The sequence below is a fragment of the Bubalus bubalis genome, chromosome 4 (genome assembly GCF_019923935.1).
Source record: "Bubalus bubalis isolate 160015118507 breed Murrah chromosome 4, NDDB_SH_1, whole genome shotgun sequence".
In the NCBI taxonomy this organism is placed as follows: Eukaryota; Metazoa; Chordata; class Mammalia; order Artiodactyla; family Bovidae; genus Bubalus; species Bubalus bubalis.
In genome coordinates this window covers 9,435,235-9,456,705 of record NC_059160.1, presented here as the reverse complement: position 1 = coordinate 9,456,705, position 21,471 = coordinate 9,435,235, and the positions used below count along the sequence as shown (strand labels likewise).

Below are 21,471 nucleotides of genomic sequence, written 5' to 3'. Positions count from 1 at the left end.
TACATCTGCTTACCCTCAAAGCTGACAATTGGAGCTCCCCTTTCTCCATGCATAGGTCCAAATGGAAAGTGTTCCCGGTATTTTTGGTTTTCAGAGCCATCTTCCAGCCTCAAGAGGAGGGCTGTCATCCTAATTCACAGCATGAGCACTGCTGTAGATCCAGTGACTCCAGCAGCAGGAGCCAAACCTATGCAAAGCAGCCATTCTGTCATCAGAATGGCTCTTGTATGCAGGGAGGCCCCGGGCTAGGAGGACTCACCTGTCTGGACCAGGAGGAGTCATCTGGCGCTGTTCATGGTCCTGAACCACAGCTACTGGTCTTTCTTGCAGTCATTCCACTTTCCACTGGGGCGGTGATTACTTATGTTCAACTCTTCCAAGGGGCTGGGAATCGAGTGAGCAAGGATGTAAGAGGTAGAGAGAAGGGAGAAAAACAGACTGAGTCCTTTGGAGAATCCTGCTGCTGAGACATTCCTGGAGAGAAGAAACTGGGACTATTTCTTTTGAGTGTCATTTACAAAGTTTTATGGTCACCAAGACCTCTGGGAGGTTGGGAAGTAGACACCACGATTTCCCACTGATGGTAAATTTATAGGTGAGGATAGAGATATAGAGATGTGATTTCCTGGAGTTCAGAGTTCATGCTGGATTCTCCTATTACCTTGTCAATGTATATGGCAGATGTTCAATAAATGTTGGTGGGATTGATCAGCTTTTGGGTGGAAGAGAAAGAGTGCGGAGTAGATACTTAGAATAGGTTTTGCTTTCATCCCTTCCCCAAAGGAGGGCAAAAGGTCTAACATTTGAGACTCAACTGTTTCAGCTATTTGATATTAGGTTCTTTAGTTTAATCCTCATTAAAGTCTTATTACAAATTTCCTGGTCAAGAATTAGGCTCATAGAGGCAAGCCTCCTGAATGGGATCCCATTGCTCCCGTGTGGGTCAAGGGCTCAAACCCAGGTCTTACTCACCCCAAAAGCCATGTTTTCCTCATCATCACTGCTACTTTCTTCTTATGCAAGGAGAGAGAGAGATAAAATTCCACAAGGGAAAAAAATGGGCTTGTAGTCTGTAAAAGGATTGTGTTTTATTTTTTGTCAAGGAATCCAAGGTTCCTGGCTTTTATTTTTACTTGTTTATTTATTTATTTTTGGCTGTGCTGGGTCTTCATCGCTGTGCGGGCATGTCTCTAGTTTCTGTGAGTGGGGGCTACTCTTTAGTTGTGATGCGCAGGCTTCTCATTGCAGTGGCTTCTCTTGCTGCAGAGCACAGGCTCTAGATGAATGGACTTCAGTAGTTGCAGCTCCTGGGCTGTGGAACACAGGCTCAGTAGTCATGGCACACAGGCTTAGTTGCTCTGCAGCATGTGGGATCTTCCCGGATCAGGGATCGAACCCGTGTCTCCTGCATTGACAGGCAGATTCTTTACCACTGAGCTGCAAGGGAAGTCCAAGGATCTTGTTTAATGTCTGGAGATCATGTTAAAAGGTTAGAGAGCTGGTTTGGGATGGCAACTATTGCCAATAAGGGTTTGGGGTCAGGAGCTTACATCCAGAGTAGGGGGTGGAGGGGGAGTTGGGGTTCAACTCTCAGCAGGGCCCAGGGTTTTTTTCCTGCCTCAGTGTCTCATGCGTGTTCCAGTTTTGCACAGCCAAAGTATGAGTAACTTCCAATGACAGAAGAAGTCATCAGGAAAGCCAATAAAGATGCAACAGATCTGGCAGGGGAATAAGACAGGAGTCTGGTGATGTGGTGTGACGCTTGGTCTAAGCTACATCCCGGTGGTTTTCTCCAGCTCCTGGATGAATCAACTTGGCAATCACCCAGACTTCAATCAGATCCAGGGGTGCAGCCAACTCTGGATCCAAGTCAGGCCAGCTCTCTCCTCATGTCAGCAGGAAATGGAGATTTTTCTAGCCTACAGGGAGCTTATCCTGATTCCACTTGGTTCACTGGTGTGCTGTTCTCCACTCATGGGACAGCAAAGTCCATGCCGTCCTGTGAACTGTCTGCGAAAGGTACACTTAGAGGAGGATGTCAGGATGTCGCCCAAAGGATCTGCAGACACACTCTGAAGTACTTATGGAGCCAGTGTCCCCTTTGCTGTGATCTTCCCTCTTCCCCCCACATCGGTGGGATCCACAGGCTTCTATAGCTAATGGGACCAGATGTGGACACCTGATGCAAGCAGAACAATCTCTCTCTTCTGGAGACTTAGACTTAAGAGGCAGTGGTTCTCCTAGGTGGGTTTTGGCTGCTGGACCTGGAAGGTCAGGGAGCCCTGGGGCTGAGCAGGTCATTTTGGGACAGGCATGACAGTCCTTGTGCAGGAAGAGAGACCAGACTGGTGAGGGATGGAATGTAGGAACTGCAGAAGGAGAAGCAGAAACAGAGAGGACAAGCCGGAGAGAGGCGCTGCTTTGGCAAGGACAACCTGCAGGGGACACTGACATTGTAGAACTGGTGCCAGGTGGGCAGAGCTGGGAACGATGGCACAGCAGAAAGTCAGCCCTGAGGCTTCCAGCTCTCTCCATGCCACTTAGTGACTCCATTCCCTGTGACAGAAACGGTTGAAGGAGACTTATTAGGAGGTGTGAATTTGTAATAGTTGTTTAAGTATTTGCTACTAAGGGAAACGTGGGTTTGCAAGGGATTGTCATTAGGTACTAGATCCTTGAAGCATCCTCTTAGAGCATGCTCACGCATGTTCAGTCGCTAAGTGCTGTCCGACTCTTTGCGACCCCATGGACTCTAACCCGTCAGGTTCCTCTATGGGATTTTCCAGGCAAGCATACTGGAGTGGGTTGCCATTTCTGTCTCCAGGGGATCTTCCCCAGGATCCGACCCACGTCTCTTGCATCTCCTGCGTTGGCAGGAGGGTTCTTTACCACTAAGCATAGCTCTTCAAAGGTTTCACACCACGCATTACCAATCTGTAGCAAAAAACAAACAAACAAACTAACAAAAAACAGAGTTTCAACAATGATTTTAAATTACAAGATAAAACAATATTTTAAGACTAAAGAATAATTTGTATCTGTAAAATCACCCTCTCGCTCCATCCCCTGTTGTTTTCTGGCTTTGCCTCTTTATTTGGTCCAAGGGGTGGAGCAATCAGAGGGTTCCACCCCCAAGCCACGCTGTGATTGGTTCAGAAGTGGACATATGACCTAAACCCATCCAATCAGTGTAAACCTCGGGATTTTTATGGGGATTCGGCATGCAGCCACTTTTTTTGTCTGGAGTGTGTGGCTTGAACGTGTGGGGTTTGGTGCTGCTGTAACCATTTTCTACCACAGGGGAAGCTGAAAAGAAGCCAATACAAAGGAGGACAGAGCCAAGGCACCTGCAGTGAAATGGAGCCAGAGCCCTGACATCACAAACGATCTAATTAGTTCCATTTATTGTTTAATCCACTTGGAATTGGGTTTCTGTTGTCCCTAACTAAAAGCATACTGACCTATATACTACCTGTTCCCCTCCCCGCCATATGCTGAAAAGATGTGCATTTTAGTCTACCAGAATTAGATGATAGTTTTTGTTTTTGTTTTTAACTTCCCCTAACCCGGAATCAAGGTCCAGCTGCATTTTGCTGACCATTAACGCTTCTCTGTGAATAAAGCAGCATGTAAAAGGACAACCTCTTTTATCCACAGTGCAGAGCTTTGCTTATGGCAGCCATGGCCGCTTCAACTCTGGCACCCATCCTAAAGTACCATTTCCAGCACATGACTCACAAAGTAAATAATCTGTAATTGAGGAGTCTCTTATCATACTTTGGCACGACAAACAAAATGACAAGCCAGGCAACATTTTCCTTCATGTTGGAACCCCGTATATGCCAAGGGCTTACTTCATACCCCCCACGTGAGCAGTTTTGGCTTGCTGAAAAGCAAAACTATCCGATAGCATGTGTACGCACTAATTGCTTTTCTACTTTTGTGTATTCTTAATGTTATGCAATGTCTAACCGTGTTATCTGATAAAGGAATTTTGTCAATAATCTCTTTGGCTCTCTCTCCAACAATAGTCGTTATCATTGTTTTTGCAGCTGGTTTACAGCCTTTTTGGTAGTTGTGTGACTTTTATGTGCATTTGTTAAAGAGGGCAGCAGCTTAAAACGATGCCTAGAGTGATGCTTTGGTCTCCTTTGCACTTTTAGTAACAAGGATATTAATTATGTTTAGAAAGTATTATTTCATGTTTGTTCCGGGAAAACTGGATTGGTTGCTTTTTGAGAGACAATGGAGCCTTTTTTTTTTTTTTAAATAGCTTCAGACTACTATTTATCAAAGTTTTAATTTTAATGGTAACATGTTGAGGACTAGGGGCAATGGATTGCTGGCCCAATAAATAAAATTTTCAAATATTTTTCACTGAACTTATACTCCAAATTTTCATTTATGGCTACGTGTGTAAAAATCATTACCCAAGAATTTATCTATGTTAGAATATGCAGTTTCGTATTTCATAGATACACTGGAGAACTATTTATTCATTATGCCTACTGTGTTCTTCTGATGATTCATGATGCCATTTTCATCATTCCTCTACATTTTGAAGAACCTCTTTTGAGCCATTGATTCATTTTTGTGAACTGGGGGGAAATGCAACACAACAGTAGCCACAGTAATTCAAGAATAGCAAACATAAACCGCAACTTGCAGGCGAAAAGCCCTCTGCCAGGGCTGTCTGATTCTTACTCCTTTCTAGGCAGTGTATCTCTTCTAACTGGTAGCTTTGAAGATTTTATTCCTGATGTTCTGAAGCTTCATAGTGGCATTTTTTGGTGTGTGTGTGTGAGAGAGAGCAACAGAAATGGAGTTGGGGGTGGAAGGAGATGGGTGAAAGCAGGCAAGTCTTTGAAGAAATATATCAAGATTGTGAGACCATTAACACTTTGTCTTTAGTCTCTTTCGCTCTGTTCTGACCTTTCTATAGAAGCTTTTTGTCTTTTCAGTGGCCAGGAGGTGGTTGGTAGCTAAGTGTGTAGGGAGCACACCAGGCAGGTGCATTCTCTGTACCTAGGCCAACTCATACTTGTGCTGAGCTGGGGCAGTGATGCCAACTTCTGCCAGGCTGTGGCCTCTGTCCTTTTAAGGGGAGCTACAATAGAAAAACAGTGACAAATGTAACCTCTTTCCAATTATCTTACCTCCTTCCCTTTCTTGGGCTTATTTATTCACTCAGGCCTTCCCAAAGAAGTTAGATAAACTACTGTGTGTATCTGTTCTCAGTCACTCAGTTATGTCCAGCTCTTTGAGACCCCATGGGACTGTAGACTGCCAGCTCTTCTGTTCATGGAATTTTCCAGGCAAGAATACTGAAGTGGGTTGCCATTTGCTACTCCAGGGGATTTCTTCCTGACCCAGGGATCAAACCAGTGTCTCTTGCATCCTCTGCATTGGCAGGCAGAATACCTGGGAAGCCCCAGATAACTGTTAGAGAAATGCAAATCGAAACTACAAAGAAGTGCCACCTCCCATGGGTCAGGATGGCCATCACCATAAAGTCTACAAGTAATAAATGCTGGAGGGGGGTGTGGAGAAAAGGGAACCCTCCTACACTGTTGGTGGGAATATAAATTGGTGCCGCCACTATGGGAAACGTAGTGAAGTTTCCTTAAAAAAACTAAAAATAGAGTTGCCATATGATCCAGCAATCCCACTCCAGGGCATATATCCAGACAAAACTATAATTCAAAAAGATACATGCACCCCTATGTTCATAGCAGCACTAATTACAACAGTCAAGACATGGAAACAGCCTAAATGTCCATCGACAGACGAACATTTGCAGCAACATGGATGGATCTAGAGATTATTCTACTAAGTGAAGTAAGAAAGAGAAAGACAAGTACCATATGATATCAATTATATGTGGAATCCAAAACATGATGCAAATGAACTTATCTATGAAACTGAAGCAGACTTACAGAGAGAACAGACTTGTGGTTGCCAAGGGGGCAGGGAGATGAGGGAGGCATGGATTGTGAGTTTGGGATTAGTAGATACAAACTATAAAATATAGAATGGATAAAGAACAACCTGCTGTATATATAGAGCACAGGGAACTATATTCAATATTCTGTGATAAACCATAATGGAAAAGAATATGAAAAAGAATGCATATATACATGAATAACTGAATCACTTTGCTGTACAGCAAAAATGAACACATGGTAAACCATGAAGTACTGAAACACTTCAATAAAATAAACTGAAAAAAAAAAAAAAAGAAGTTGGCTCAGCACAGTGATTGGATGGTGTGATGGCCATCAGGATTACTTTAGAACACTCCCATTATCCTTGTTCCTGCCCCTGCTGAAGTTTTATTTTCCCATATCTTTGGGGCTGGCGTGAGCATGTGATTTGCTTTGGCCAATGAAAATGGGAGCAAAAGTGACACACCACTTTCTGGCAATAGTTTTAAGAGCTGGAGAGTGATGTACAGTGTCCCTGCCAGGTTGCTGAGTGATCAGGTGGAGCCTCGGTGGCTTCAGCCTGCATCCAGGAGGCTGGCGAGCCCTACCGGATAGAGGGTCCCTCTAGCCCCTATGGTGCACCCGGAACACAAGCAAGAAAAAGACTCCACTGATTTAAGCCATTGAGATTTCAAGGACTGATTGTTCCTGCGGCATAATTAGCCTTCTTCTGACCCAGAGGGGTGGGGGCCCATAAAAATAAAGAACACGGACCCCTTTGCCAGATTCGCTTTCTGAGAGCTTAACTTTATCTGCGACCCGGAGAATCCCATGAGCGGGCCTGCCCTCCACCCCCGCCTCCCAACTCCCCAAGGTTTTCTTTTTTTTTTTTTAGAGAAGTACATTCATATATTCTCAACCTCTTATTATTCTATTCTTTCATATTCTGTTTGCCAATCACACACCCCAAATCAGGACTACTCTCAGTACATCATTTTATCGGTATGGATTTTCAACAAGCAAAAATAATCCCAAAGGCCTTTTTTCCCCCCTTTTTTAAACAAAACCAAAGCTTGATGTTGAGTCGATCGTCTCGCGTACCAAGGAAGGATCTATACAATATTCAGAGATTTCCGGTGCGCGGCGCTGCTGCGCAGTAGGCCGAGTCCCTGGCATCGCCGCCCCTGACGCCGAGCCTTGTTTTACCCTGGCACAGATGTCGCTGGGCATGGGGAGGGCAGGGTGCGGGGCCAGCTGCGACCCTGGCTAGCTGGATGGCGCCGGGCGCCCAGTCCGGCCCCAGCACACCCCAGGGACGCGCCTGGCCGCCCTCGGCGCGCGCCACCTGCGCCCCCGACTGGCTATCGCCCCGCCTCGGGCTGCTGCCGGAACAGCAGCGAGCGGGGGACCTGCCCCCGCAGCCACGCCGGAGACCGAGTGGCTGGGAAGGAGGGATGGGGCAGCAGCGAGAACCTGGCCGTGCGGTCGGAAGGCAGGTTTACGAAGAGGTTGGCGTCAAAGGAAAATGAGGGGGACGCCTGGCCAGAGGTGCCCTGCACCAAGACGCCAAGTTGTTAACCTTTTTGAAGTATACGATGGCCGCTACAAATCGAGTGCTGTTACTACAGGGAACATGGGGGCCACGGTTTTGAATACGAGATCTTTTGCCATAAATGCGGCGCAGGACACGTTTTTGTGTCCTGACTGTCACTGAAATATTAGACGATTGGAGAAATTCTGTGAATATGGCGAGGAGAACGATTCCACGTGGAAGAGGCAATCACGGTTCTCGAAAATCTGCCAAGCGAGAGCCGAGCTGTTTTCGAGAGATGTAGATGCCACGCCCCTTTCCTGCAGCCCACTTGTTTGTGACTCTGCACAGTCCTCGGGGTTCCAGCGAGCGTCAGGGAGGAAGAAGGACCGGACACCGCCAACAGTCGGCTTTATTATCCTTGGCAAACATCTGAAGGACACTTGCAAACTGAATTTGCCATGCAGGGGTTTTGAAACAATTTGCCTGTTTCCCACATGCTTGAAATCCTCTTTTAAAAAATAGTGTAAAATATTGTAAAAGGCCAAAGTCACTTGGATTAGAAAAAAAAATGTAGGTGCCTTAACTCTGCCCCCGCCCCCTTTGTGTTTTTTGGAGAGTCCATTGGGCATCAGTCTGTGGTTTGTTTTCTCATGGTGGCTTCTCCAAGTCGGAGCCACTTCCTGTGGGTACATTTTCCCATTTTCTTTCTCACACTGTTTACATTTTCAGCCACTCCTTTGGGGGCAGGGGAGACTGGTGAAAATGCTCCTTCTGGCACCTCGAGAAATTTGCCATCAATTCCAAAACTTGCTTGGTAGGATCACCATCTTAATTTACAGATTTCAGGTTTGGACCGGTGTTGTATTGTCCAGCATTTATTCTGACAAATGATGTTACGTGGCTTTTCTCAGGAATTTGTCAACTCATTTGCTTCAGTTTTCACAACGAGTGTCTTGCCACTAGTTACTTCCTATGAGTATTTCCTCTAATAACTTAAGGGTTAATTATTTATTTTAATGATTTTATTTATTTACTTTAATTTTATTTTTGGTTGTGCTGGGTCTTCATTGCTGAGCATGGGCTTCTCTTTGCAGTGGCTTCTCTTGAAGCTCAGGCTTCAGTTGTTATGGTACCCAGCTTAGTTGCCCCATGGCATGTGCAATTGTCCCAGGATCAAAGCCGTGTCCCTTGAATTGGTAGGTGGATTCTTAACCACTGGACCACCAGGGAAGTCCTGAAGAGTGATTTAACGCAAAGTGTAACTGTAGAGCTGGGGACCTCTCGGAAGGTATTATTAACAAAAGGTTTCATCAGTTTTCATCAGAAGGTGTATTTAGTACTTGCTGTCAGTGCTGTTTGCATGACTAGTTGACTGAGGTGACTTTCTTGCTAATCTCCTGTTGCAGACGTATCAGATTGCATGGAGAGGGACCTTCGGTGGCCCGATCTTCTCAAGATTCTTGACAGATAACTATTTCTCATATCTAATTTTGGGGACACTGTAAAACCAAAGATTTTTTTGTCTTCTTTCTACCTTTGGGGCTTTGCTGGTGGCTCAAATGGTAAAGAATCTGCCTGCAATGCAGGAGACCTGGGTTTAATCCCTGGGTCAGGAAGATCCCCTGGAGAAGGGAATGGCTATTCACTCTATCCAAAATACACAGGTATCTTGTGTATTATCTGAAATTCCTGCACTTGCACCAACCAAGTTAGAAATGAGCAAGGAGGAAGGAAAATCCTTTGAATGAGATGTGGGATGGGAGCGTAAGAAAGACCATCTTGTAGGTAGATTACTCTTTCTGCAAATAGCGTAAGTGATAGTGACTAAAAAGGTAGAAAATAAACATGGCTAGAATATTTTTGTCCTACAAGTTGTTAACCTTTTAAAAATATAATTGCTACTAAAAATTGAGTGCTCTTACACTTAAGGAAAATTAGTGTCACTGATTTGGAAACAAGATCTTCTGCCATAAATGTAGCTGAACTGAAGATGAACTTTAGCTCACAAATTGATGCTATTTAAGGAATGAGTACAGCAGAAAATAGCTTTTAACCATAGACATGGTTTCATTATAAATCATTGGTTCCCAACCTCTTTTTGGCACCAGGGACTGGTTTTGTGGAAGACAGTTTTTCCACGGACCAGGGTGGGGTGGGGTGGTGGTGGTGGTTTCGGGGTGATTCAAGTGTGTTACATTTATTATCCTGCACTGATCTGACAGGAGGCAGAGCTCAGGTGGTAATGTGAGTAATGGGGAGTGGCTGTAAATATGCAGATGAAACCACTCGTTTGCCTAGCCGCTCACCTCCAGCTAGCTACTGCCCAGCTCCTAAAAGACCATGTACCCGAACCAGTCTGTGACCCCGGTTGGGGACCCCTGTTCTAAATCATGTAGTGTGCTCAGATATGGTCATCCAGAAGTCTGCTATTTTTCTTTGTATGGAAAGTGATGTGTTCTGAATTTTTTTCTTAAGCAAGCATTTAAAATCCCACAAACTGACTTTTTCTATCCATCTTTAATGGACTGAGATTTTTTTTCTCTCAGTCATCCCGGAAATTTCTTTAAGATATAGACCCACGCAGCAGAGACACTAGACTGTTTTTGCGTGAGACTGTTTCCACCTGAAACTCTGTCATAACCTCTTGGGTTTATCTTGTGCATAATGTCCTTAGGGGTAGTAGTAATTGTTTAGTCACTAACTTGTGTCTGTGTCTGACTCTTTGCTACCCCATGGACTGTAGCCTCCCAGGCTCCTCTGTCCATGGGATTTCCCAGGTAAAAATACTGGAGAGGGTTGTCATTTCCTTCTTCAGGGGATCTTCTTGACCCAAGAATCCTGTGTCTCCTGCAGTCACCTGGGAAGCCAGAGGTAGTAACGCATGGCTCTATTTTATATACTCTTGAACCCTTTTTTTAAAAAATAATTTTTATTTATTTATTTTTGGCTGTGCTGGGTCTTTGTTGCCGTGCGGGCTTTTCTCTAGCTGCGGCCAGCGGGGGCCACTCTCTAGCTGCGGTGCGCTGGCTTCTCCCTGTGGTGCTCCTCTTGTGGAGCCTGGGCTCTAGGCTCGTGGGCTCAGTAGCTGCAGCTCCTGGGCATAGTTGCTCTGAGGCATCTGAAATCTTCCCAGATCAGGGATTGAATCTGTGTCTCTTGCATTGGCAGGTCGGTTCTTTACCACTGAGCCACCAGGAAAGCCCATGAACTCTTAATCTGACATATAAAACACACATAGTATTGATGTTAACCATTTCTCAAAAATTAAAAATTGGTATAAAATAGTCTTTGGTCATTTGGGCTAAATAAGTGCCACTTGGGCCAGAATTTTTTCAGTTCTGTTGAACAAACAGCAGTCTGTAACTTAATAGACATTTCTCTAAACAAGACATACAGATGACCAATAGGCATATCAAGAGATGCTCAACGTCACTAATTATCAGAGAAATGTGAATCAAAACTATCTTCATTTACCACCTCACACCAGTCAGAATGGGCCTCATTTAAAAGTCTGCAAATAGAGAGAATAGCATTGAAACATACACATTACCATATGTAAAATAGGTGAGCAGGGCAAGTGCATGAAGTAGGGCACTCAAAGCTGGTGCTCTGGGACAACCGAGAGGGATAGGGTGGGGAGGGAGGTGGGAGACGGGTTCAGGATCGGGGGACACATGGGGGGACTACCTGAGGCTGATTCATGCTGATGTATGGCAGAAACCATCACAATATTATAAAGTAACTATCCTCCAATTAAAATAAATAAATTAAATTTAAAAAGTCTACAAATAATAAATGCCAGAGAGGATGTGGAGAAACAAGAACCCTCCTACACTGTTGGTGGGAATGTAAATTTGTACAGTCACTATGCAGAACAGTATGGAGGCTCTTCAAATAACTAAAAAGAGAATTACCATTTGACCTAACAATTCTGCTCCTGGGCATATACCCAGCGTAAACCATAATCCGAAAAGATACATACACCCCAATGTTTATTGCAGCACTATTTACAATAGTCAGGCCGAGGAAGCAACCTAAATGTCCGTCACTGGGGGAGCTGATAAAGAAGGCGTGGTACCTATACACAATGGAATATTACTCAGCCATAAAAAGAAGGAAACTGTGCCATTTGCAGAGATGTGAATGGACCTAGAGACTGTCATACAAAGTAAAGTAAGCCAGAAAGAGAAAAACAAATATAATATCACTCGTATGGGGAATCTAGAAAAATGATACAGACGAACTTATTTGCAAAGCTGAAATAGAGATACAGGAGGAGAGAACAAACATATGGATATCGAGGGGGGAAGCGGGGTGGGACGAATTGGGAGATTGGGGTTGACGTGTGTACACTACTATGTGTAAAATAGGTAAGTAATGCATAGATACAGAATCTAGAAAAATGGTGCTGAAGAATTTATTTGCATGGCAGCAATGGAGAAACAGACATAGAGAATAGACTTATGGACATGGGGAGAGGGGAGGAGAGGGTGAGATGTATGGTGAGAGTAATATGGAGACTTACATTAACATATGTAAAATAGATAGCCAACGGGAATTTGCTGTATGTCTCGGGAAACTCAAACAGGGACTCTGTATCAACCTAGAGGGGTGGGATGGGGAGGGAGATGGGAGGGAGGATCAAAAGGGAGGGGATACATGTATACCTATGGCTGATTCATGTTGAGGTTTGGCAGAAAACAACAGAATTCTGTAAAGCAATTATCCTTCAATTAAAATATATATAAAGCAAACAAAAAGGTAAGTAATGAAAACCTACTGCATAGCTTAGGGAACTCTACTCGGTGCTCTGTGGTGAGCTAAATGGGAAGGAAATCCAAAAAAATGGGGATATGTGTATATGTACAGCTGATTCACTTTGCTATGCAGCAGAAGCTAACACAACATCGTAAAGCAACTATACTCCAAACAAAAAAATAAATTAAAAAAGGATATATACATCCCTATGTTCATAGCAACACTGTTTACAATAACCAAGGTATGGAAATGACTGTTCATTGACAGAAGAATGGATAAAGATGTGGCATATATACACACACACACACACACACACAATGGAATACTACTCAGCCATAAAAAGAAAGAAATAATGCCATTTGTAGCAACATGGATGGATCTAGATATTATCATACAAAGTGAAGTAAGTCGTAAAGAAAAAGACAAATACCATATGATGTCCCTTATATGTGGAATCTAAAATATGACACAAATGAACTTACGAAACAGAAACAGATTCACAGACATAGAGAACACACTGGTGGTTACCAAGTAGTGGGGAGTTTGGGGTTAGCAGAAGCAAACTATTGTATATAAGATAGATAAACAACAAAGTCCTCTGTTGCACAGAGGACTACATTCAATATCTTGTAATAAACCATTGTGAAAAAGAATATCTGAATATATATATGCATTACTGAGTCACTTTGCTGTATATAAGAAACTAACACAACATTGTAAAAAAAAAAAAAAAAAACCCACAAAAAACAACTGTCTTTATGCAGTTTGCAAAATTCCAAAGTGTTCTGTCTGTATAAGTAACAGATTGACTTTTAAGTTGTCATACTTTGAATTTGTGTTTCTTGTTCACTATGCTTCTGGAGCCCAGTCTTGCAAAGTTAGACCTGAAACAGATTGGTTCTTATTAAGAGAACAGGCCAAAAGTTTCAGGTGAAACAAGTCATAACTACTCTAGTCAAATAACCGCGATCCTTTCAAAATTCGCACTATTGGGACTGTTGTGTCTGTTTTCTGTGTGGTGGCTGAATGAAACTGGGCAGCTAATTTCGCAATCCTAAGAGACTTCTAAATTAAAAAAAAAAATCAGAAATTGTTGTTGTGAATTAACACTTTATTAAAGTAAAACTTTCACATTTTATTAAAGTGAAATAACACTTCATTTATTTAAGGGGGATTTTTTGCAGAAACTAACACCCGTGACGTTAATGAGTCTCCGGTCAACAATGAGCGAAGACTTGCCGACGTGAAGTAGAAACCGTCCCACGTTTTGAAAGCAGCTGACATTTTTGCCACTGGAAGGGAAAGGAGAATGGAGAGGAATGAGTACAGAGATTCAGTTTGGGAAGATGGTAACATTTTAAAACATGGTTGGCAGTGATGGCTGCACAAAAGTGTTTATTTAATGCCGCTGAACTGTCTACTTAAAAATGGCTAAGTTTATGGGAATTCCCTGGTGGTCCAGTGGTTAGGATTTGTCACTTTCACTGCCATGGTCAGGTTCAATTCCTGGTCAGGGAACTGAGATCCCTGCAAGCCACATGGAGCAGCCAAAAAGCAAACAAACAAAAAAGGTAAAAAAAAAAAAATTTTTGTATATATTTCACCACAACTTCAAAAAAGGCCTTCTGTGTCCTGGCTTCACTACGAGCTCAGCCCCTCTTGGCCCTCAGATCATGTCCCAGTGACATCAGCGTGCTGTACTTCTGACCCCCTCCCCCAACAGCCCTGCCTCTCCTGGCTTCTACATCTTTGCTCAGCTCTTGTCTGCAGGGCCTTCCTCGTCCTCCTCACGTGGTCCATTCCCCGCGCTTACCCCCTTCCCCCATCATTCTGAATTAGGAAGAAGACAGTTGGGAATCATAGCCTTACGAAAATCAGCTTTGGGGATCCACTCACGATCTAAGTCCTCCCCACTCTGTCCTTTCTGTCTGCAGTGAAGTAGCCAGTGAGTCAGAACATACCTGTGCAGGCTCTGGGGTCCCTGGAATTCTTGACATTTACCTTAGCCTGTGTGGCCACAGCAGCTGTGATGCAAACTTCCCCCTGGTTCTAAAACCTCATACCTACCTGGTCACTCTTCTCCCCAGCACTGCCAGTGGAGAAAGGGTGGGGTTCAAGTCTGTCCAGGTGTCAGGGTCCTGGGAAGTCCTGGAGGATGCTATGAACTGACTGTGCTTTCCTAAAATTGAACACTACCCCACTCGCCCCCACCCTACCCTGCTGGCCATGAGATGGTATTAGGTGGAGCCTTTGGGAGGTAATTAATATTAGCTGAGGCCATGAGGGTTAATGCCCTTATAAGAGTCCCTGCAGAGCTTGCTTCCTCTCTGCCCTCTGCCACGGGAGGATACAAGGAGTCAGCCGTCTGCCATCTAGTAGAGGGTCTCACCAGAACCCAGCCATGCTGGCACCCTGATATCAGCCTCCAGAATTGTGAGAAATAAATGTATGTTTAAACCATCCAGTCTATGGGACTTTGTTATAGCAGCCCAAACAGATTAAAGCAACAGAAAACAAGATATGGAGTTTCAAGAATTTAAAATCATGAAATGTGACATTTGGGGCTAAGCAGGCCCAGCTCTTGTCCTGGATTCTGGAAAAACTGGACTCTGTTGATCTCTGGTTTTGAAGGGACCAGAGTCCAGCAAGGTTGGGCTCTCATTACCCGTCAGTTGCTGTAGCCAGAGGCACAGGCTGGAAAGACACTGTCCTTAGGCTTTAAGGTATTAAAGGCATTAGCAAAACTCATCTTGATCAGAAAGATCCGAGGAGGTAGAAAAAAGCAGCGCACTCTTTCTAGGTGAGCGTGGCTTCCGTTCTTCAACTTCTGGCTCCTACAGCCCACACGTGTTCTGTCTTTTTCTAGCCCTTGGGAGGCGCCACCTGGCCCAAGGGCAGCACTCTGCGGAGGGTCAGCCCCTGCTCGCCCTGCTGGGTTCTTTGTAGACTGAAACAGTGGCTCCCATGGTAGGGGCCTTATTAGACTGTGCCTGGGGTGAGATCTACCCTTGGAGAAATGATGGCTTCGAGACTTCTTTCTTAATAACATCCGTAGCTATTATGAACAACACTCACTGTAGAAATTTGAAAAGCAGAGATAAGTTGGGACAGAAAACAATTCATATTACCACCTTAGAGATACTGAGCATTTTAATTTTACTTTTTATTTGTTTAAACTTCTTATTTTAGCATATAAATTGCATATAAAGAACATCCGTATACCCTTTACCCAGATTCACCTGTTGTCAATCTTTTGCCCATTTGCTTCAACAGTCGAGTGCTCTCTTCGTACCAAACAATCATCTATCATCTATATACCATCTACCTGTCTTTGTCTTTATCATCTATCTATCGTCTATCTTCCAACTGTCTGTCTACTTATCTACCTGTTTATCTATCTTTGCGGGGGGAGGGGCATACCACACTACATGTGGGATCTTAGTTCCTTGACCAGGGATCGAACCCCTGACCTCTGCAGTGAATGCTCAGAGTCCTAACCACTGAACTGCCAGGGAATTCTCTCTATCTGTCTGTCTATCATCTCCATCCAGAGAAGGCAATGGCACCCCACTCCAGTACTCTTGCCTGGAAAATCCCATGGACAGAGGAGCCTGGTAGGCTGTAGTCCATGGGGTTGCGAACAGTCGGACACAACCGAGCAACCTCACTTTCACTTTTCATTTTCATGTATTGGAGAAGGAAATGGCAACCCACTCCAGTGTTCTTGCCTGGAGAATCCCAGGGACGGGGAAGCCTGGTGGGCTGCCGTCTGTGGGGTCGCACAGAGTCAGACACGACTGAAGCGACTTAGCAGCAGCAGCAGCAGCAGCATCTCCATCATTTATCTATTGTCTATCTACCTCTCAGTCACTTGCTTCTCATTTAATCATGAAATTGACATTTTTCTGTCTTCAGGTGGGCCTGCCACCCCTTTGTACAGAATTCATCACTGCGGTTGTATGAAAGAAGGGGCCTGGCCATCAGGCTACCTCAGACTGGTAGCCAACATGGGTTGGCTCAATTCATCCTGTGGGGTGTGATAGTTGGCAGCTCCGGGCACCATTCCCACAGCCAAGGTAGGTTCCAACGGGCCAGCTGGCACAGGCCCAAGTGTCTGCAGAAATGCCAGCTCTGTCTCTAAGGCAGGGTGCACACCACAGCCTCACTGTGTTATTGCCTTTGCCCCGTAACCTTGTAAAGTAAGTGCATTGGGCCATGAAAGTACTGATGCAGGTGAGAGGAAGCTCAGGAGCCGTGCGTGAAATGCAGTGTAGACAGATCTGGGGATCACGAAGCAGGAGGGAAGGTGCCGCTCTGGTCTCCCCAGAGGCTGGGAGGGGGTGTTTTCATGGTTGAAGGAAACAAGGTTTTAAAACCTGTATCACATGCCGAAACCAAATGGCCACCAGTTGTGTCTAAAAGGCCAGCTATCCTGGGAGATTTTGAGAAATATTGGAATGGAATCCTGCAGCTGTGGACATACACAATTCTTCTGTTTCTGAAAGGGCTATTTTTTAAAGACTGTAAGCTGCTTGGTAACAACCTACAAGGGTGGGATGGGGAGGGAGGTGGGAAGGATGTTCAGGTGGGAGGGGACAGGAGTAAACCTATGGCTGATTCACGCTGATGTTTGGTAGAAACCAATACAATACTGTAAAGCAATTATCCTTCAATTAAAAATAAATTTTAAAAAAGAAAAAAGGAATGTAAGCTGCTAACTGGTATTTTTTATTCATTTATGTTTGGCTGCGCTAGGTCTTCGTTGCTGTGAGGCTTTCTCTGGTTGTAGTGAGTGGGAACTAGTCTCTAGTTGCGGTGCAGGGGCCTCTCATAGCAGCGGCTTCTTTTGTTGCGGATCAAGGGCTTTAGAGCCCTTTGGCTTCAGTAGTTGGGACATGTGGGCCTAACTGCTCCACGGTGTGAGGAATCTTCCCAGACCAGGGCTCAACCCATGTCCCCTGCCTTGGCAGGCAGATTCTTAACCACTGGACCACCAGGGAAGTCCCTCTGCAATGATTTCCTGAGTACAATTTTCTCTTCTTGTTCTTTTTATTTGGCTTGTTTTCTATATTATCAGATATTGAATGCATCGTTTTAAAGTTATAATATTTTAAGCATTGCTCACATAGGCTGCAGTTATAATACAAATAATTAGTAAGCAGGACTTAAGAGTGAAGAAGATGCTCTTACAACTGACTGTGTCCACACAGGTACCAGTGTAACCTTGCCTGGCTACCTGGCTTTTAGGTCATAAGGCTGGAAACAAGGATATTCTCTCTGCACCTGTTGGGAACTTCTAAATCCATCTCGACATAGTTTCAGCTCCACCTCAGTCGATGCTCTGAGAGGTCCAGGAGTTTCTGCAAGCCCTGAAATCGTTACGGAGTTAGAAGGTGAGCACACATCTGTCCAGTAGTCACGGAGATACCGGAGGCCCCAGAGCCTTTGCAAAGTCAGGAATGCCAGGGTTTGGCATCACAGGCAGAAAAGGGTCCAGGCCAGGAGCCTGGAGGGGGTTGGGCTAGAGAAGCCGGTTTGGGGGCCTCAGCTGAGCTGGCCCCTAGGGGACAGAGCCCATTCCTGGCCGGGGGGAAGGAGGCCAGGGGAGGACAGGTGGCTGTGGCTGTGTTAGAGAGGATCCAGGGAGAGGCCAGGAGGAGAAGAGGAGTCCTCCGGGGAGGGAGACAGATTCATCACCTGGGAAACCCCCAGGAAGCAGAGAAAAGAAGACCCTGCCAGGACAGGGTACAGGTTGGGGTGGGGGAGTCCTGGCCTTCGCTGTGGACTCCTCATCCTTGGTCACATCCTTCCACATAACTCCTATTTTCCTTTCTTTGCAACTTCCTGCTCCCTGCCTCTCCTTCCACAGGGGATCAGCCATGAGGGGAGTGGGGTGGGGAGTGTAGACTTGCTAATGTGCAAACACTCTCCAGAGCCCAGACTGGAATCTGGGTTTTACTGAAAACCCTTTGGTGGGACGGCTAGCAAATCCTGACTCGTCATCATTTGGGGTCTAGTTTTCAGGGGCTCGTCTTCAATTGCCTTGTCTCCTTTCATTGTGGTGTGGTATGTTTTTCATTTTAATTAATTTTTTTAAACAGGAGGACAATTACTTTACAGTAGTGTGATGGTTTTTGCCATACATGAATATGAAGTGGCCATAGGCATTCATGTGTCCCCTCCATCCTGAACACCCTCCTCCCGCCTCCCACCCCACCCCATCCATCCAGGTTGTAGCAGGGCACCAGCTTTGGGTGCCCTGTGTCAGGCATCAAACTCCCACTGGCGATCTATTTGACGCGTGGTAATGTACGTGTGATACTGTAACCTGGGTACAGGGCGAGGTTTATTCTATCACCGCCGTGAAGCTCCACTGTCCTCTTCCCCCTGTGGGCACTGCCAGTTGGCTCCGAACCAGAATTCCTCCTCCCAGCCATGTAATTACAGGTAGTATTTGATGCTTGGGTGGACTTTGGCCCTGGCAGCCTGAACCTGGCTCTCCCTATCTTTGTCAGCCTGGAAACCTCTTCTTCCACAGGGACTTTATTAGCATTTAATGATTCACAAGGTGCTAGATTAATGAAACAAGTCAAGTGATACCGAAATAGCTCACGGGAAAATTTAGAGTCTCTCATCACTAACCCCTCTCCTCTCTAATCTCCCTCTTCCACAGGGGAAGAAAAGCTTGTATTTCATTTCTGCATCACTTTATTTATTCATTTGTTTTCTTTTTTGTTCGTTCTTTTGACTAATACTGATTGAGCACTTCCTGGGGGGAGGGTAGGCTTGGTCCAAGGTGTCGGGCACAAACTTGAGTAAGGTGGAGGGGGCTCCAGACCTCAGGGGATGATGTCATGGTGGAAGGAGACCCAAAGGAAATTTAAAAAAAAATGGGAATGGGTAAGATAACTCCAGATCAAGGCAATTGTTAGAAGGGATAAACAGGATGCTGTAATAGAGACTAATGGCTGGTGGGAAGCTGTTTAAATAGCTGGTGCCTGCTGTACCGAGACAGAAAGGAGGAGAAAAAGTTAGCCCTGGAAGGACTTTGGGGGAAGGGCTTTCCAGGCAGAGAGAAGTCAAGTGCAAAGGCCCTGAGGCAGGAAGAGAAAAGAGAAGTGTGTCTGAGGAGCAAAGTGTTGGGGCAGGGAGGTCGTGGGAGCTGGTCATAAGCAGAAGTTTAGATCGTATAGTAAGTACAAGACTGTGGGACTTGGTGGTCCAGCAGTTAAGACTCCATGCTTCCACTGCAGGGGGCATGAGTTCAATCCCTGGTCTAAGATCCTGTACGCCATGCAGTGTTGCCAAAAAAAAAGACTATGTGTGTGTGTGTGTGTGTGTTGAGGGGGTAAGGAGCTGTATCAAGGTGCCTTGCCTCCTATTTAAAGCCTCCCTCCAAAGACTCTGAGGACGCTGAATAGAGGGAGGAAGAGTGGAAGCCAGAAGGTTGTCCAGTCAGCCCAGGGAGAGGTGACATTGGAGGCTGTGGGGGTGGAGATTAACAAAGTGAGTTTAGAGGTAACATGGATTAGCAGGACTTGGTTATGGGTTGGGGTTCCCAGGTGACTCAGTGGGAAAGAATCCACCTACCAGTGCAGGAGATGAGGGTTCCATCCCTGGACTAGAAAGATTCCCTGAAGAGGGAAATGGTGACCCACTCCAGTATTTTTGCCTGGGAAATCCCGTGGACAGAGGAGCTTGGCAGACTACAGTCCATGGGGTCACAGAGTCATACACGACTGAGAACTGAGCACGCACGGCTACGGGTTAGATGTCAGGGCAAAGAGGACTGAAGATAGGCCTTTGGGTTTAGGCACAATCTCACTGCTCACTGGGTTAAGTGGTGACATCCTGTACAGAGCTGGGGAAATCTGAGAAAAGTGAGCTTTAGGGAAAAATACCCCACACAGAGTTCTACTGGGCAGGTTAGGTGTGCAGTGCCCATCAGACATCTGAGGGCAGATATCCGGTAAGAGGCTGGCACCTGAGTGTCCAACTCAGGGGAGCAGCAGGACCGGAGATGTGGGCCGTGTGCCCGAGCGCAGGCTGTGTCTCCCAGAGAGACAGTGGGGTGCACGGAGGATGGAGGCAGGGGAACCCAGATCATCCAGGAGAAGAGAGGAGCTGGGAAGTAAGTAGAAAGAGGAACACCATGGGACTTGGTGGGATTGTCACCACGGCAGGCGAGGAGTGTCTCAGGAAGGCAGCGTGTTCAGCTGTGTCACTTGCTGCTGCGTGGAGGGGCGAGAAGGGCAGTGAGAAATACCCCCTCTCTTCCTCTTTTTCTCTTTTGGCTGTGCCGTGATGAGGTATGTGGGATCTTAGTTCCCTGAATAGGGATCAAACCTGCGTCCCCTGCAGTGGAAGCGCAGAGTCTTAGCCACTGGGCCATCAAGGAAGTCCTGAAATATCCCTTTCTTCTGGCCACACGGGGCTCATGGGTGACCTTGTCGAGAGCAGTTTCCCTGGAATGATGGGGGACAGGGACTCTCATTGGAGGAAAGCAGACAGGTGGTGGGAAGCAGAGAATACGGAACAGAACATGCAGAACACTCTTTGATAGACGTGTGTTTATTTACAGCTATTTTTCTCCACGAAGCAATGAAGAGAATGCAGGGAGATGTGACTCAAAGGAGATGTTTTGTTTTTCAAAGTGGGAGATATCTGAGCGTGCGGTTTGCTGATGGGAATAATCCAGCAGGGCGGGGCACAATGCCGAAAACCACAGAAGAGAAATCCACTGGAAAAGGGAAGGCATAAACCCCGGAGCTCGGATGGACGGTTGGACTTTGAACAGGGAGACAGACTGGCCGACCACGGAGCCAGGCATCCTGTCTCTTTTTCTCAACGAATACCCAGCCCCTAGAATAGCACATGGTGCTGGAAGGTGCTCAATAAAATTGGTGTTGGCTGAATGAATGAGGGTACCGGGGGCGGGGAGGGGCAGGTGGGGAGGTGGGAGGGGGCTTACTGCTTCTGCTGGCTCAGGGAAGGTTGGAATGGGGAGGGTGGGGGGCTGCAGAGTTGAAGCAGAGCAATGGCGTAGAAGAGGGGTCAGTCTTGCGTCACAGTGAAGATGCCATAAGAATTCATTTCTCGTCCAGTTGACAGCGTCAAATGAATGATGCCTGCCTTGCCCCCGGTGAATTGCCACTCCACTTTGTCATCAACTAGGTTCCCAAACATACTCCTCTGTGGTATTTTCCTGCTCTGCATGTCTGGTCCTGGCTCACATCACACGCTTTTGATTACAGA

General features: G+C 45.8%; 2 long non-coding RNA genes across 2 annotated transcripts; one reads left to right on the top strand and one right to left on the bottom strand.

Moving 5' to 3' along the window:
- Nucleotides 1-13,309: 13,309 nt before the first annotated feature.
- LOC123333058 lies at nt 13,310-15,738 on the bottom strand. Its single transcript, XR_006550230.2, has 2 exons — nt 14,284-15,738; nt 13,310-13,508 (listed from the first exon to the last, which is right to left on the bottom strand). It is a non-coding gene; the product is annotated as an uncharacterized LOC123333058 (long non-coding RNA).
- A 316-nt stretch (nt 15,739-16,054) lies between these two features.
- On the top strand, nt 16,055-21,156 carry LOC123333057. Its single transcript, XR_006550229.2, has 3 exons — nt 16,055-16,292; nt 17,427-17,609; nt 20,798-21,156. It is a non-coding gene; the product is annotated as an uncharacterized LOC123333057 (long non-coding RNA).
- The last annotated feature ends 315 nt before the right edge of the window (nt 21,157-21,471 follow it).